The sequence below is a fragment of the Sitophilus oryzae genome, unplaced genomic scaffold (assembly GCF_002938485.1).
Source record: "Sitophilus oryzae breed Bouriz unplaced genomic scaffold, Soryzae_2.0 scaffold_169_pilon_pilon, whole genome shotgun sequence".
Classification (NCBI taxonomy): domain Eukaryota; kingdom Metazoa; phylum Arthropoda; class Insecta; order Coleoptera; family Curculionidae; genus Sitophilus; species Sitophilus oryzae.
Genome location: NW_022146390.1, coordinates 1,667,144 through 1,684,968, shown reverse-complemented (window position 1 = coordinate 1,684,968; position 17,825 = coordinate 1,667,144). Strand labels below are relative to the sequence as shown.

The 17,825-nt window shown below is 32.4% G+C and overlaps 1 protein-coding gene across 1 annotated transcript in view; it reads right to left on the bottom strand.

Annotated features, from left to right (window-relative positions):
* LOC115881101 (MOXD1 homolog 1) overlaps window positions 1-17,825 on the bottom strand; it is a 91,791-nt gene that overhangs the window by 32,852 nt on the left and 41,114 nt on the right. The gene's annotated exons all lie outside the window — the stretch shown is intronic.

Sequence of the window (17,825 nt, the reverse complement as noted above, 5' to 3'; positions counted from 1 at the left end):
CTTTTTTATTATAACATGCATATTTAAATATCCAAATAAGGATCCAAATATGAAACAAAGCACCTGGTATTCCATAAGAAAAAATATATCTTTGGTGTAGATCTTAGTTCTGACATACCCTGTACATTTCAAAATAATTTTAAATTATGCACATTGCCTTCCCACATAAACCCATAAAATATTTTGTTTCTGCATCTTTCCGTTTTCGTATAATCAACCGAGGCGAATGAGGTGCACAACCCTGTATGTAATGTTCACAACAATATTTAATAATGCATAATAGAAAAAACTCTCGTCATTCCCGAATCCTCTACCTGGCTCGTTTTTTCTAACGCTCTCAACTCATCGGTTCAACCCAACGGGAACGCGTTTCTTCGCGTCCGTCTTAAATGCGGGAGCTTGTTCTAAACATCCTGTACATCTTGATCACAAAGCGTCGACCGGAAACCGGAAGCAGCCAGCCATTTACACGAGGCGCGGTTGCCGACCGTGCGACTATTAAAACACCTTCGATGGAACTGGTCGGGTCGGAGCAAGCAGGCTCTGTTTACGGCTCGATAAATTAAGAAAAATAAAATGCAAATAAATTAGTTTTTAACGTTCAAGACGGTTAAAGTCGTTAATGATGTTATTTTTGGTTCGAAAAAAAAGCGATTTATTAGAAGAAATCACAAAAGTTAACACAAGGGTTAGAAATGCGTAGATTTGAAGATTGTAGATTGTTTGGAAGGGGAGAAGTTAATCACTGTAACCTTATAGATTTATTGTGTCCCCCTTTCATGAATTATAACTCATTAAACAGGTTTTGACAAAAGTCAGTATCTGAGACGGTTTTATAGAAACACTGCGACCTGTAAGGCCTAATATGTTTGTCCCCCTTCTATATCTGCACCCATTCTCCTATCCCTGTGTCCTGCACTAGCTTATGCAGGTCTTTGATAGGATGGGGGAGCATAGTTCCTCCAGTTCTAGCCTAGCTTTCCCAAATAAAAAGTGTCGCTTGCGATCCAGAGCCTCGCATTGACATATTATGTGCTCCGCTGTTTCAGGATCTTTATCGCAGAGTCTGCAGCAAAGACTTCCTTGATATAGCTTGAGCTTGTTCAGGTAACACTTGTCAAGAGGCCTGTTATAATCCGCACCTTATTCCTGCTAAGCATTAGCAGTTCTTTTGCGGTTTTAGAGCTAGGTCCTTGGATAAAAGCCTTGCTGTGCCTGTGCCCCTATCTGTTTCTCCAATGGACATTGTGTTTTTCCCTGATCCAGAGTTTTAGTGCACTACGGGCCATACATTTAGGTATTTCCAGTACTGGCTATGGACCAAGATAGGATGCCGATGATACCTGCCTAGCTAGCTCATCGGCTTTTTCGTTGCCTTGGATGCCGCTGTGGCCCGGCACCCAGAATAATTTAATTTTTATCGAGGTTAGTTCTCCATCTCCGATACTAGTCGTACCAAAGTTTATGGCACGAAAATCTTTGATTTTTGTCGGTCGTAAGTCCTGAGAAATTGAGTCTTGAGTGTCTTGAGAGACCGTTGTAGAATTCCCATTCGCTAAAATTGTCTTATTTCAGTTATTTTAAATATTTTTTCCATAGCAACTGTTAAAATTGCCTTATATCTATCAAAAATAGTAGATAGAATAGTATTTTAACTGCAAGGGTAGATTAAATGATACTTTAACAACGAAGATAGGTTAAAAACTTTATTTCTTCTCGCACGTTTTTTAATTGCTTTCATTTTTGAAAATTTTTGTATTCCTTTTCATAAGTTATTCGAGATTTAAATGGAAGTAGTTTGGATATGGCGTTTGCCGCCTCAGCCTGAATATCTGTTGGTAATTTACTTATTTCGTTTTGAGCCATTTCTGGCTCCAATTCAATCAGCAATCGACACGAAAGAGAATTAAAAATATTGACTCAAAACTGACAAAGAGACAACTTTATTTATTTGTCAAATTACATAGAAACCAACGCCAACCCAGCACAATACTTTTTCTACTCGCAATAAATTCCTTGAAATAATGATTTCTGCATTTTTTTTAAAACGTAACTCGCTATGGAAAAAAATATTGTTTTATACACGACGATAAAATTGCATTATCGTCTCCCGAAATTAATTAAAAAAAATATATAAATCGTTTCGGTCGACGAGAGAATACCATTTTATCGTCTTGTATAAAAAATAACTAGCCGCATCGCGCCGCTGTCTAGTGGGCGACAACCTTAAGACCTGCCTGTCCCAGAGGACAATTTATCGAATATAATTAAGAAAATAATGTACGCCACTGAGTTTTCTTACATTTTTTAGATAAACGGCAACTAAAAGTCCAATTTTTTTTCTTGCCTGTCTAAAATTATTTTCAAAGAAAAAAAAAACTATTCCTTGCAAGTCTCTGGACACCCTTAAGAAAATTTTAAAAAATTTAATTTTTTTAAATTATTCACCAAAATAATGACATTGTCTATCATTTTAATTCACAGGTAAATTTTATTTTCTGTCATTATTTCGATGTTCTTTGACGAAATCTCGACTGAGCCGTTTGAGAGATTTTACAGGGTGTTAAATACGCATCGAAGTAACCAACGTTTCCCCTCCAAGTTTTCTGAAACGTATTTAAGAAATTCTATGCTACCCTGTATATATTATTTTTCAATAAAAACAAAACTTAGAAGATAAATATTCACAAATTTTCGTTACAATAAAAATGTTAACAATCAAAAAAAATAATCTACAATATACTGTTATTTAAACCAACTGACATATTTTGTATAATAAAAAACACGTAAAAAGTTAATAAGGCTCTCTCTAAATTCATTTTACTGTAAATAAAATGTACTAAAGCAATAGTCTAGCAATAGCTATTACTGGAAGATAGACAGGCGGGTAGTTTTCCAATATCTGCTTTTGACAAGGGACAGAAACCTTAAAAAACATTATATCGATATTCAAATAAGACTATGAAATATAATATACAACTTAAAATATCTATTAATTTTAGCATAAACGTATTTCGTTTGAGGCAATTGCTATTTTAGACGAGCTTTCTATAGCTCAATAAATCTATTTCTTTATTGAAATATGAATGTCACTTGGTGTATTTTAATAAATATGCTTATTTATATTCTTAGTTATTTTTGAAATTTCTCAGAAGCATAAAACATTTTCCTTGATTTACAAAAGCACAACAGACCATAATAATATGATTTTTCAAAGAGACTGACATCACATAAACCACAAACACTATTTTATAGGTCTTTTCACTAGAACCAAAAGCAAAGGTATGGTTTTAATTCAAAACTTAATGTACGAAAAAATGTTAGTGTCGTCTTCAAAGCCGAATATCTCCAAAAGAAATACAGCTATTGAGATGAATCAAAAACAAACTATCGAGAAAAGATACACCTAGATGATATTTTGATGATTTTGATTTTAGTTCAGTGATTGGGGATTTTTGCTTGGAAAAAAGTCCGGAAGTTTTGCAACTTTGCAGGTTTATAGGTTTTGGGGTCCCTAACTAAAATCCAGAAAATGCACATTTCCAGACTGGCCGCCGGCATATGCGCCATCTTGCCAAGATGGCGCCCAAAATCGGTATTTTGTGAATATCTCGAAAACTATGCGTTTTGCGAAAATTTGGGAGAGCAAAATTAAATAGAATAAAATTTCCTATAAAAAGGTTTTATGAAAATTTTCGCTAAAGTCAACTGTTTAAGCACAAAAATCCCTGGAAATTTTACAATTTTGCGTAAAGTATGGTATATTATGTATAGTCGATTTTCCGAAATCAAATGTCGATTAGGGTTCACTAAAACTAGTTTTAGTTTAGTTTCTTCAATTTTGTCATAAAACACTGGCGTATCATTAATTCGCTCATTAATTTACGAATAATTAATTTTAATTATTGAAAATGTGTACCTACTTGTTTCCACACCACCCAAGAGGTAAAGTATATGGCGCGTTTATTTTAACGTGGTCTCCCCTGGAGGCCTACTCCACTAGATAAATTAAAAACTTTAAATTATCTGCACAAGCCCGACAGATATGGCTCATTGATGTCAAAGTCGATCGTGTCTACTGTGCTGGGCTGGTCAGGGTGGTCTCTCAATAAGTCCAACTCTTCATCTTCAGCCGCTAGAGGGACATCTACAAGCAAGTCCAACTCCTCTTCATCGGATTCGTCAAGTGACACTTCAGTGACGTTGTCACAGGATTTCCATTGCAGTATGCACAAATCATTGAACATTTTATCCTGCTTTTCTGCATCCGCAGGCACACCATAGTTTTGGTTTTGCATTTACAGGATAAAAATGCCAACAGGGATTTTGGAGCTGGATCTTTCAACGTTGTGACTGGAGTAATACCTGTTTTTGTTTTCTTCCAACCCCATTCTTCGGCTTCTTTGGTACAACCAGACCAATGCTGAACTTGGTGGTAAGTTCGCAATGAATGCTGTCGAGCAGGACAATTAATTATTCATAAATTAATGAGCGAATTAATGATACACCACTGTTTCATGACAAAATTGAAGAAACTAAACTAAAACTAGTTTTAGTGAACCCTAATCGACATTTGATTTCGGAAAATCGACTATTCATAATATATCATATTTTACGCAAAATTGTAAAATTTCCAGGGATTTTGTGCCTAAACGTTTTGGGGTCCCTAACTAAAATCCATAAAATGCACATTTCCAGACTTGCCGCCGGCGCCGCCATCTCCCAAGATGGCGCCCAAAATCATATTTTGTGATATTCGAAAACTATACCGTTTTTCGCGAAATCTTGGCAAAATTAAATAGAATAAAATTTCCTATAAAAAAGGTTTTATGAAAATTTTCGCTAAAGTCAACTGTCTAAGCACAAAATCCCTGGAAATTTTAAAGTTTCAAACGGGACTTTTAAAAAGGAAGCAAGCAGGCCCCTTTTTTGATCCCCAATGACTGAACTATTTGTGAACTTATGAAATTAGCTTAGAATTAACGAATTGTTTATATTTCCTTTTACTTTTTAATTTTTTAACCGCTTTTATTTACACTTAAATAATTAAACTACGTCATTACATTTGACTTGGGTGTTTCACTAGCGTATCTGATATTTTGGTTATTAAATAATTATTATTACTTATCTATTTTTATTAGAAATTCACTTTTTTAACAATTTTAAATTTTAATTTGGGAAGAAACACTACAATTATTGTAATTTACAAATTAGATCATTGAATAGTTTTAATCTATACTAATACATATATAAAATCCTTAAGTGACTGACATACTGATTAATCACGATCCTGCTCAAACCACTCAACGTAAGAAGCTCAATTTTGGCATACAGGTTGATTCTAGGGTGTAGAGGTTCGATAAGAAGGGATTTTTAGAAATTCCACTTCCAAGAGGGTGAAACCACCCCTCAAATATTACAATATTTTTTATTTAAAAAGCGGTCAAGTTTCCGAAAAAACGTTTAAACAATTTTATTTTGTTTCTTTACATATTTTAAGATTTTTTAAAAATGTATACAGGGTGTCTCGAAAAATCTAGTCATTGATTAATCACGATCCTGCTTAAAGTGCTTGACGGAAAAAGCTGATTTTTGGAAAACAGATTGACTTTAGGGTGTAGAGGTTCGATAAGAAGGGATTTTTCGAAACTCGTATTCTAAGGGGGTGAAACTATCCCTCAAATATTAAAATATTTTTTATTTAAAAACCGGTGAGTTTTTCGGAAAAACTCTTAAACACGTATATTTCATTTTGTTGTTTTACATATTTTAAGATTTTTTATAAATTTATACAGGGTGTTTCATAAAATATGACCATTGAGTAATCACGATTCTGCTTAAACTGCTTGACGTTTAAAGCTGATTTTTGGCAAACGGGTTGACTGTGGGGTGTAGGGGTTCGATAAGGAGGGGTTTCTCGAATCTCAAATTCCAAGAGGGTGAAAACACCTCTCAAATACTGCAATATTTGTTATTTAAAAAACCGTTAGTCTTTCGGGAAAACGCTTGGACAAGCATAATTTATTTGGTTTTTTTACATATTTTGAAATTTTTTTAAAAATCATACAGGGTGTTCCAAAAAGTTGGGTAATTTCTTAACCACGACTCTGCTTAAACTGCTTGACGTAAAAAGCTTATTTTTGGCAAACGGATTTTTCGAAAGTCAAATTCCAACGAGATGAAACTACACCTCAAATATTACCAAGTTATATAATAATATCGTCATATTGTTTTTTCTCATGCTGACATAAATGTGAGAAAATTTTATCCAGTTTGTATGTTAATGAAAATGCTTGCTTTGCTTTATCATCACCATTACAAATGATTAATTCAATGTTATGAACGTTATGTCCTCTCCAAAAAAAAATCAATTATTATTATTTTTAATTAAACATATTTGTGCGGCAACTTTTTGATTGGCACCCTATTAAAAGTGCGTTTCCCTATTCATAAATATACCTACGTAAAAATTAGGTTTTGATTAAAAATATGATGGGCTTAATAATCCTGCAGCCGGTTCTTTGACCTTTAGGAAATATAATTATTATTGTTTTGATTATTATCAAGCAGATGTTTGATAAAGAGAATGTTGTTAAAATATTTGAGTCTAGGTATATTCGGGTCCCCCGTTCTCGAAAATTCTAAGAATTTCTTAAACGATTCAAAATTTAAGTTTACGTTTTAAGACGCAATAGTTGAAGCAGATGTTCGTGTCACCTGCCTTTTTTCCGACACATATGCCGGTCCCGTGCCACACATGCCTGCCTTTAGAACAATCGTGCACAAGCACAAGTTATAATAATTATTCATGCACTAATTCTTCCATTGTTTAATACTATACTCTGTGTTTTTTTCTCAGGTAAGATTTCGACAGTCGATGACAGAAGAAAAGCAGATGACGTCCCATACCAATCTATTTATTTTACTAAAAAAAGTTTCTAATAATTTTTAAGTTATCTATGGATGGGTTTAAATATAAATCCGTCATACGTCGTGTCTTGTTGTTTTTAACCAGTTTTATTGGTTTATTTAAAAAATGACAGATCGTATTTCAATTTTATTGGTTTGACGGAACGATGAACGACAAACGGACGCCGATGCGTATGAACTCGCCTTTAGATTTTTGTCATTTTTGAAGCTTGTCAAAGTCTTGCCAAATTATAGGTTAGAATTTTGTGTCAACTTTTGTTAAATACCCTGCGTTTTGGACGATGATGCATTTTAATTCGTATTATTACGTGTGTTTTGTGTCTTTTGAAGTCAAGTGGATGAAAAATCGAGTAAAAATTAACTGTAGACCCAGCGCACAGTTTATGGTATACTCACTGCCCAGGCAGAAAGTTTTATACACCAATGAAGTTGCCATCGATAAAGTTTGTATACCATTTCGTCGTAGATAAGTGCATCTCGTATATGGTAGAAGGATCAAACTAAACACATACTAAAAACTGGAGTAGCTGTAAAATATCGACATCACACGATAGGTAAATAATGGATTTTAGTACTGCAGAAAAATAATGTCAAAAGGTACTGGTTTAAAAAATTAAGATTAAAGTTAATTAATCAACCTTTAAGGTATAAAATTTGGTAGGTGTTATTATTAATAAAATAGTTTTTTTATTTACCTATGTTGTTTTATTTATTCCTGTGGAATATTACAAATTTGTATTTGTACATAAGTTATATTGATAAATATAATCATAAATGCGGGTAGTTTCATAAAGCTTGAAAGTAAATAATAGTTCTTTTTGATATTTTTTTGGTATGTAGTGTCTTGTTCTTGTTTGTTTTGTATTAACACATACCGTTTTTATTATATATATATATATATATATATATATATATATATATATATATATATATATATATATATATATATATATATATATATATATATATATATATATATATATATATATATATATATATATTATATATTATATATATTTTCAGTTTTATACAGTTTTTTTCACAATATTTTGAAGTAATCACTTGTCATCTTGTCAATCAAATTTTAAATATATCCTGCTATGCGTTCCAGTTGTACCAACTTATTTCTTTGTAAAATAAAATAAACTACTTTGAAATTAAAATGACAGACACATCTATCACTGTCGAGGATCTTCTCGTTGGACAGACTATATTCGATATATGTGCATCCAGAAATTAAAATAATTGATTTAAATAAAGCAATTTTGATTAAGTAAAAATTCTCTCTTGCTGCATCTTTATCTACAGAGTTTTATGTAGTATACACAGGGTGTCTCTATAATCCGTGGACAATATAAGTTCATTGAACACAATTTACCTCTACACAAAAGTGCTTCGTTTGACCCCTACAAAAAACAAAAAACAAAAAAAAAATAAACACATTTTTTTCAGATATTATAAGAACCGGTATTCCGATTTTAATGAGATTTTAGGTGTCTATGTTTTGTTAAGTGCTTTAACATTTGACTTTTACAAAAATCAAGAAAAAGTACGGGAAGAGTGAAAACTACCTCCATCCCTACATACATTTTTGTATAAATATTTTTAATTCTGGCGACGACAGATTTTCTTTTCGTAAATTGGCCCCTTTAGTATTTACTACATTTTTCGTCTCTTGTAAAAAAAACGCTACATCGTATAGTTTTTAAGAAAAAAATGTTTTGTTAATTTAATTTTCCATAGCAGACCTAAAAAATATACAGGATGTTTCAATATTCCGTGAACATAGAACAACTACATATTTTTTGAATTAAAATAAGTTAATTTTACATAATTTACGTTTATACAAAAGTGCTTTGTTTGTCCGTTAGAGGGCATCTATCAAAAATAAACCCGAACGTTAATTAATTTAAAACTTATTATTTTTTTAAAGATTTTTATAGCTTATTGTCAAATTTAATTTGTGATACTAACATAAAATTTTCCATATTTTCACCAACTATTCAATCGGTCGTCGGTTAAATTGGAAAATATTTATACTAAATTTATGAAGGGGTAGTGGTAGTCTTCACCCTTCCCTTACTTTTTCTTGATTTTTGTAAAAGTCAAATGTTAAGGCACTTAGCAAAATATACATACCCAAAGTCTCATTCAAATCTAATTAACTTTTTTGATTCCAAAAATACGAAGTAGTTCTATGTCCACGGAATATTGGAACACTCTGTATTTAATTTAATTAATAATACACATCTCTCCAAACTTATTGCATATGAATGATTGGTAAAATTAGTTGGTAAAAATGTTCCCGGAAATGTTAATTTATAGTTAATCATAACTTAGTTTAAATCACATGAAAAAGCTGGGAATGGGAATTCCAAAAGCTATATCTGTATATCTGTATACACTTTTATTACAGAATGACTTTGACTCAAAAGATTGGCGCTTTTCAATAGGGCCAAGAACGACGTTTCTTTGTCCAAAGCATTAACTACCTTTTCATAAGCTTTAAAAAATTACTTTAGAGAATAGAAGAATCTATCTGTCCAAAGTATTTCACTCTTGACCCAAAGATAATATGCAAAGAAGTTCTTGCTACAAGAACAATAGTCTCTTTGATTTATGCAAAAATTCTTGATTGAAAAGGGACATTTCTTGATTAAAGAGCCACTTTTCTTAAACCAATAACGAATACCATTGACTCAACTAAAATTTATTTTGATCTAATACATCATATACAGGCATATTACGAGGTATATTATTTTCTGATAAATTTAGGTTTTCCTGGTCTGTAGTAAGTAAAGTGATATTATTTCCCTCGATAGTAGTTATTTCTGCTTCTTCACTCCTTGGTATTTTTTGGGGTGGTTCATCACTCTACAAATTACAAAAAAATGTTACATCACGATTAATCAAAGTAAAGCAAACAAATTATTAAAATTATAAGCTTTGGTCAAATTTTGATTTTTTTAATACGACGACTTGAAATTCTAAATTTTTTGTAATTATTTGCATAAAAAAATCGATACCTATATTCTTATTCTATCTATAGTCACGCATGCATTATCTATACAGGTGCATTAGGTAAATGTCTCTTACCTTCAAATATAGCAAATAAATGCTCTAATTTCCATTTTTTCAGAAACTCCTTAAAAGAATCCATATATCCTAAAATTTGTCTATAAAAAATGACAAATGCATGTTAATAACGATCACTAATTTATTATACGATATGCGTTTAAAAAGCAAATTATGCAAAATTCCAAGTGGAAAATTCCAAGCAACAAAACCCGTACGTACTATGATGTGCGACCTATGAAATGCGACGTGAGACTGGTCGGACTGCCGACTGATTGTATATGCCATCCTTCGTCATCGTCTTTGCGTGTCGTTATTATTTTTCATCAAAAGAGTATTTAGCTATTGGAAAAATGACCATGTTTCTTGAATGAAGTACTTCCTAGCGTATTTTTGTTATTATCTTAAAACAAAGTAACTTGCACTTGGTTGAATGAAAATAGATTCAAGAGAAATTTTCGAATTTTTCAAGAGAACAAGTTTTCTTGACTTAAGAGAGTTTTTCTTCAGGCAAAATATTTTCTTTTACGCTAAAATAAATTCTCTTGCCACTAATTTTTTTTTTCAAGAACGATGGCGACTTTAGTTCAAGTCTATCTTTTTTATCAGTGAAAGAATGAAGAAAAGTATTGAAATTAATGGTCTGTATTTCCTTCTTGGGCATTAATGCACTCTCTCAGACGGTTTGGCATATCACCTATCAGAATATCTATATGTAGGCCTGTCGAATTTGTTCCCATTCTTCGATTGCTGCAATTCGTAATTCTCGTAAAGTTAAGGGTGGTTTATTTCGTTTCTTTATCCGTGATTTTCGGATGTTCCAAGCATGTTCTATTACGTTCACATCTGGTGAATTAGCAGACCATCGTAAATACGTTATTCCCTCTTCATCACTGTCATTGTTCCGTCAATAACATCTAATGTTGTTCGAGCACTAGGTGTATTCGTTTTTCATTTGAAAACATGACATTTTCCCAGTTTTTTTTTGTTCAACCATTTCCTGTGCCCATTGTAACCATGTATCTACGTTCTTGCTGTTCTGTTAATTTTGGTACTCGCAAAGATCTCCGACGGTGTAGATTAACAGATCTTAATCGACCTGATACAGTTTGTCTTGATAACTAATAACTCTCTCAAGCCGTGCAAGCTCTCTATATAAATCGCTCGTTGTACTTAATTCCGTCTAGCAATTAGCCAATTAGCAAGCCTTATAATTTCCCTATTGCAACAACATTCTTCTAAATCTTATATTCTAAACTGTTAATCTGTTAAAAATGTCTATTTTTGTGTATGTTGGAGGCAGATGCCGAATTCGGCCTATGTCCGAAATAATTAGACATATGGCGATTTGTCCATACTAAACTTGCCAGATGCGTTCAACTTCGTGGTTATTAATAGTCTTTATATAACTTCTTTGCGGGGGTGGTTAATCTATTTTTGGTATAATATAACAACAAAAGATTAACACCCGCGTAACTTTGTGGATATTGGTAGGTATATTTAATTATAATCGCAATATGTCTAATTCTTCGGACATAGGCAGAATTCGGCATCTGCCTCCAACATATATAATAAAAATAAATTTAAGCGTAAACTAGGAAAACGTTTTATTATAGTATATTGTTAAGTAAAGGATTGCACAGTATATAAATAAGATTTTACGGAAGTAGGGTGGTTATTAAACGTGCCAGCTTGATGGCGGGGCAATACCATTGTCCATAACGATTGCTAAGAATGGCATTTTTTTGCTGGCGTCGCACGGGGGTAAGAAACAAAGGAAACGTGAATTTCTCGAAACGAGCCTTGAGGGACACTTGGCCAATTGAATTGTTTTTTTTCCAAGGCAACGAGATACAGAGCGAAATCAAAAGAATCTAGCTTATTTTTGATGTTATAATTGTGGCAAAAATTTTGTTTAGGGCATGTTTTGTAGGGTATATTGAGTAAAATTTCTCTTCTATTTTTTCTCCACTAGTAGAAAATCTGCAGCAGATGATGACGCTAACAAGGTTTAGCAAAACACGCGTCCAGTACAAAAGTAAAGTGTTTTGGCGTATTGTGGTGAATTCGTGTTTAATTTTGCTGTTTAACATCCAGGGTTCCAATCCTCAACTGTAATCATCAATTAGATTAAGCAAGTAAAAAAATGTTATAATTTAACGTTGATGTTAACGTTTCGGAAAGGAATCTCTTTCCGTCGTCGAAAGAAAAAAATACAAAGCACAATGTAAAAATTATTTAGAATATTTAAATGCCACTATTCGAGAACACTTTAGTTTCTTAAAAAATAAAGAAACAAAATTAACTAAATTAAAATAATCAAAAAATTATTTTATTTTGTAGATTTTGTTGCAGTGGCGAGAGATGAATCCACCACATAGGTATAGACATTTTTTGAATATAATGTTTACAGATTAAAATCCGATTTAAAACTCATTCCAGACCAACAAAAACCGCGTTTAAAATTGCGGTTTAGACGTTTTGCGCTAGACTGATCTTGGTCAAAAGATGCCGAACGGTGTAAATTCTTGTTTGTATGGACCTAACGACGTCAACTAAATTTTATTTTGAATTTCCGTTTCGTCGCTCTATATTCTTCATTTAGAAAATTAGGTACATATAATGTAATTTTCTAAATGAAGAATATAGAGCCTATATAGGACTCAAAATCATGAAATCATTTAATTGGTACTAAACCATGTATTTGTTTTGCAGAGCTGGACTAAACTAAATAAATATGTTGAAAAAAATATGTCCGGGATACCTAATTGGAAAAACTTCTTTTAACAAAATGAATTGGAAATAAAAATTTAGACAAAATGACAAATGATAAATTTTAATATAAATATTTTTGGCCACATTTTTTTTTAGTGGTTTAGTATTTTAAACATTAATATAGGGGTGCGTCTCGAAAGTGACTTACCTCTATACCTTTTTTTATTTTTTTCAGATAAAAAAAACGAGATTTCGTATGTTAGTATATGACATAAATTAGGATTGATTGACGTATTCAATTGTTTTTGGTCACTTCCTGTTTCACCGAAAATGACTTTTGATATTTAATTTGCAGCCTCGGTATATTTTTACTTTATTCGATAGAAAATGACACTCTGAGTAGAATGATATATCAAATGTCAACTTTGACATTTTTGCTTAAGAAAATTGTATTTTAAATTTCAATCTAAAGTGCCATGGCTGTGTTAAAAACATGAATTTTTAATCAAGGAGTCTTAGAAAAATATATTTGATCGTCTAATGTTTTTTGTGTCTTGTCTTGACCGGTTAAAAGATAATCAAGTCGTATTTTTAGTGATATCTCAATTTTTCCAAATGGAACGAGAGTTGCTCATTAACATATATGGAAAAAGTAAGCATTTTTTTACGAATAATTTGGTGCCACACACTTGGTATTGCGAGTCAAATTGTCGTTATGAACCGCATGTTACAATTTCAAATAAACCATATGCGAAAATGTCAAAAGTTGACACATGATATGTCATTCTATTCAGAGTGTTATTTTCTATCGAATAAAGTAAAAATATACCGAGGCTGCCAATTAAATATCAAAAGTCATTTTCGGTGAAACAGGAAGTGAACAAAAACAATTGAATACGTCAATCAAAAAGTTATAGGGGTGAGCTACTTTTCAGACGCACCCGGTATTAACGGATATAAATATTTTAGAACTAGCAAATTTTTTTATGAACAATACATTTTTCGCAAAATGTCAGTAATAAAAAAGTTTTTCCTCTTGTAAAGACAATCCGGGGAGACATACTGTATAATGAATCCATTCGTTTATAATATTTAACCATCTTTTTACCATTCATGCCAATATTAATAAAAGAAAATTCTTCAAATTACAATTATCAAATATTTCCAGAATTTTATGAATTCCCAGTTAAACATATACCATTAAACTCAGTTAGATTTAATTAAAATTTATTAAATCCAACAAGCCACATTATTAAGCCTTTAGCTTTAAATGCGGTTTGAAATTTCATATGAAAATCCGTTATTACTTTATACCCGAAATGTTAAAGGTATTAGGGCAAGTTTCTGATATTCGTAAGTACAAGTTTCACCTTTAACATTAGAGAACTTGAATAACATCACAGGAAACGGCTATGAGATAACTAATTAATAGAATGAATGGGGTAAAATTAAAAATAACGATATGAACATAGCTGGCTCTTGAAAAGGCCAGATTTTTATCAAAAGTTATTTATACCTGCATTGGAGCTATGAGTGGTTGCCATATTATTGAAATTTCAAAGCAATGAGTACGGCCTCTTTAAATTTGCTCTGTTTCCAATGGGGTTCTTTGTGGACAACCCGAACTTCCAACCATTTCATGTTGTGATGCTTGGACCACACATGATCTGCAATGCCTGACTTCATTGTTTCACCACTTTTATGTTTGTCAAGTCGTACATGTAGAGGACGTTTTGCCTCTCCAATCACAATCAAACTTATATGGAAAAGCATCTATTATTTTTCATAATTTTTGAGACGAATGAACATTTTGTGTTTATGAATAAAACTCAGTCCTTACCAAAGACTTTTAATGAAAAGTAATCCATATAGCAATAAAAAAAAAATTAGTTCTCAAAATAAACACAATGTCATTTTTTCGATACTGAAACGAAATGAGATTTACATTTTTAACGATAAAAAAGCAAAAACAAAAAGAAAATTGATAATTTTAACAATCCGTGTTGCCACCTCTAGCCCTTATGCAAGCTTCTATCCGCGCTAGCATGGTTCTTATTAAATGATCAACGTTATCTTGGGGCATGTTTTCCAATTCTGCTAATGTTGCATCAATAAGCTGTAAGATATTTCCTGGGTTATTTCGATGAGATGGTCCCACAAGTGTTCGATAGGGTGTAGATCTGGTAAACATGCAGGCCACTTCAAAACTATGACACCTTCGGTTTCAAGACGTTCTAGCCACTAGGCCGGTATGCCTATAAAGTTAAATTTATTCCAAATTGCAGCTCTCCAAAGCCTAATGATTGGTTCTAGCACTAGTTCAACATAGACCCGACCCGTTAAAGCTTGTTGAAGTGGTAACAATGGAGTTTTTGCTCCCAGCATAATACCTCCCCAGGATATTACAGTTCCTCCTTTATTTCTTGGTACAGATTTGGCAGCCTGGAATCTCGCTCGTCTTCCTGGAGCTCTGAGAACTCAAATTCGATGGTAATCTGATCTTAGGCCACTTCTGGTCTCATCCGGAAAAAGAACATTTTGCCAATTCTCAATTGTCTAGTTTTGATGTTGAAGGCACCAATTTAGCCGGTCAATTTTATTTTGTCGAGATAACTGTGGGACCCGTAACTCTCTCCTACTGTATAACCCTCCAGCACGAAACCTTTTTCTTATGGTTTCAACTGAAACGTTTACATCTGTAGTTGCCCTAAGTTGTCTTTGTAGCTCTGCTTGAGAAACATTAGGATTTATCCTAGCAATTTAGCACACAAAGCGGTCTTGTTGTTCAGTTGTGACTCTTTGACGACTTTGCCTAGGCCTCTTCTTGAGAGTTCCTAGTTCCAAGTACCTTGCATTATAACGCCTACTAACTCTGCTACGTCTCTTTGGGGCATTCCTTGTTCAATGAAAGCAATAATTCTTCCTCTCTGTACATCGGTTCATCCAACATGGGCATTTTTTTAATTTTTTTTAACAGTCGTGATTTTAGGACTTAGATTAATTACCTAACAGTTGATAACGGTCAGTGAAACATCTGTCTTCTGACCAAAACGTTGTGTGAGCAAAATAAATAAAGACAATGGAAGTGCGAAAAAAACATTCTTTTTGTTTTAATACTGAATCATTAGCTTACTTCGGGTTTCTCTTATTACCGATTCTGAACCGTCCTAGAACTGTGATGCGTATGCGCAGAAGGCAATATGAAGACATTATTTCATTTGCGCATGCGCTGCAGAGTTCTAGGACGGTTCAGAATCGGTAATAACAAGAACCCGAACAAAGCTATTGTCTACCACATTCAAAGTGACATAGGAAATCCCATGCAAATTTTGAACTGTCCAAATTTATTACGCTCCAATTGTCAATGTATCTCATTGTGTTTAAATATTTACTTCTAAACCAAACACAGGGAAATGTAATCAATTCAATTGTAATTTGTACTAAATTAATTGGATTTTAAACTAGTATAACTATTCACTAATTAACTTCAGTAAGCTGAAGAATTTAACTTAATAGGAACAAATTAAATAAAGAGTGAAATATTGAGAATGGTATTTGTGCAAAAGCTTGTTTCGAATATTTCCGTATTTGTCAATCGTTTTTGCTATCGCTGTAAAAGTTAGTGATCAAGTTTCGTTCTATGTGTCTTTGAGCTCTCTCTTGAATAAGGTATCTTATAGCCGGCATAAATTATTCACAGGTCGGCGATTCTTTTCCATTTGTTGAGTTAAATCTTTTGTATTTTCGGATTCGAAAAAGAATATTCAGTATCAGTAATAGTAAAAACATTTGCAAAACAAATATATGATATTTAAGAAATTTTTGAATGAAATAATTTTTTATTTTTGGCCAATCAAAAATTCACTTTTTCTGGTAAATTTTTGTCACAAAGTAATATTTCCCAAATACACATTTTCTTAAGGTGCGTTCACACTGGCAGCGCCGCTTCGCGCAAATCATTTTTTTAACATATACTTTTGTGCACGCTAAAAAATACACTTCAAAAGTGCCGTACGTGATAAAAAAATTCTTTGCGCGGAGCGGCGCAGCCGGTGTGAACGCACCTTTACAAACTAAAATAATTTCTTGAAATTTGTTTTAAGTGTTCTTTTGAGAAAAAAAGGAGTTTTTAAAATTATAGCGTGAGTCTTGGAAGTTTAGAGCAGATTAAACTGTGTAACGAGTTATGTAAATTAGTGCATATTTCACGGGATATTTTATATTTATAAGCAGACTACTCTTAGATTCAAAGATCTCCATACTATTTTATTTTAATACTATATAGGAACTTTTTCTAAAATTTTGTTACAAAATATCCTTCTCGATAACGTTTAAAAAATTAAAGTTGGAAAACCTTTTTTGTTTTGTTAAAAACAGGTGCTATGTAAATTAATACTTTTTTACTTAGTTTGTTTCCACCATATTTTGGAGTTTAACAGTAAAAATACACAGATTATTTGGAAAAAAACATATACAGATTGTTAACTGGACGGTTACTTATTGGGGGACAGAATGGCAACACTGCCTAAGCTAAGCTGCCGACTCGTCCCGTCGCGTCGCGTCGTCTTTCGACGAGCGGGCCGAGATTGCCATATTTCAACCATAAAGCTCTTGCCGCGAGTAATAAACAAATTAACAACCTGTATAAAAGATAGACTAACCACATACAGGGTGAGTAAATAAGTGCAAATATTGCCAAGGCTGGTAGATTTCGATAAAAAAAAAACATATTTTCTTTTTACCGTTTTTCAAATATGTAAATCCAATATAACCGAGTTATTTTATTTTGAAAATTTCCAAAAAAAAATGATTTTTTGCTTGAATTTTGAGAACCACTGGGTCTTTTCTGGGTTTACTTTACTACCTATGTTTATTTCTAATCTACTATGTTGCCATATTATCAAGAAATTACGATTTTTAACTAAAAACTAAAAAAATTTCGATTTTTTTTTAAATCCCAAATTTTCAAAGTTTTTTTTCGCGAAAAAACCTCATAACCATGTTTCTGGGGTCGAAATATAGTAGTCCTGAAAACATTTGCACTTATTAAAACTGACCCGTATATATGTACAATGGTTTGCTTTCGCCTAAAATATAGAGGTTAA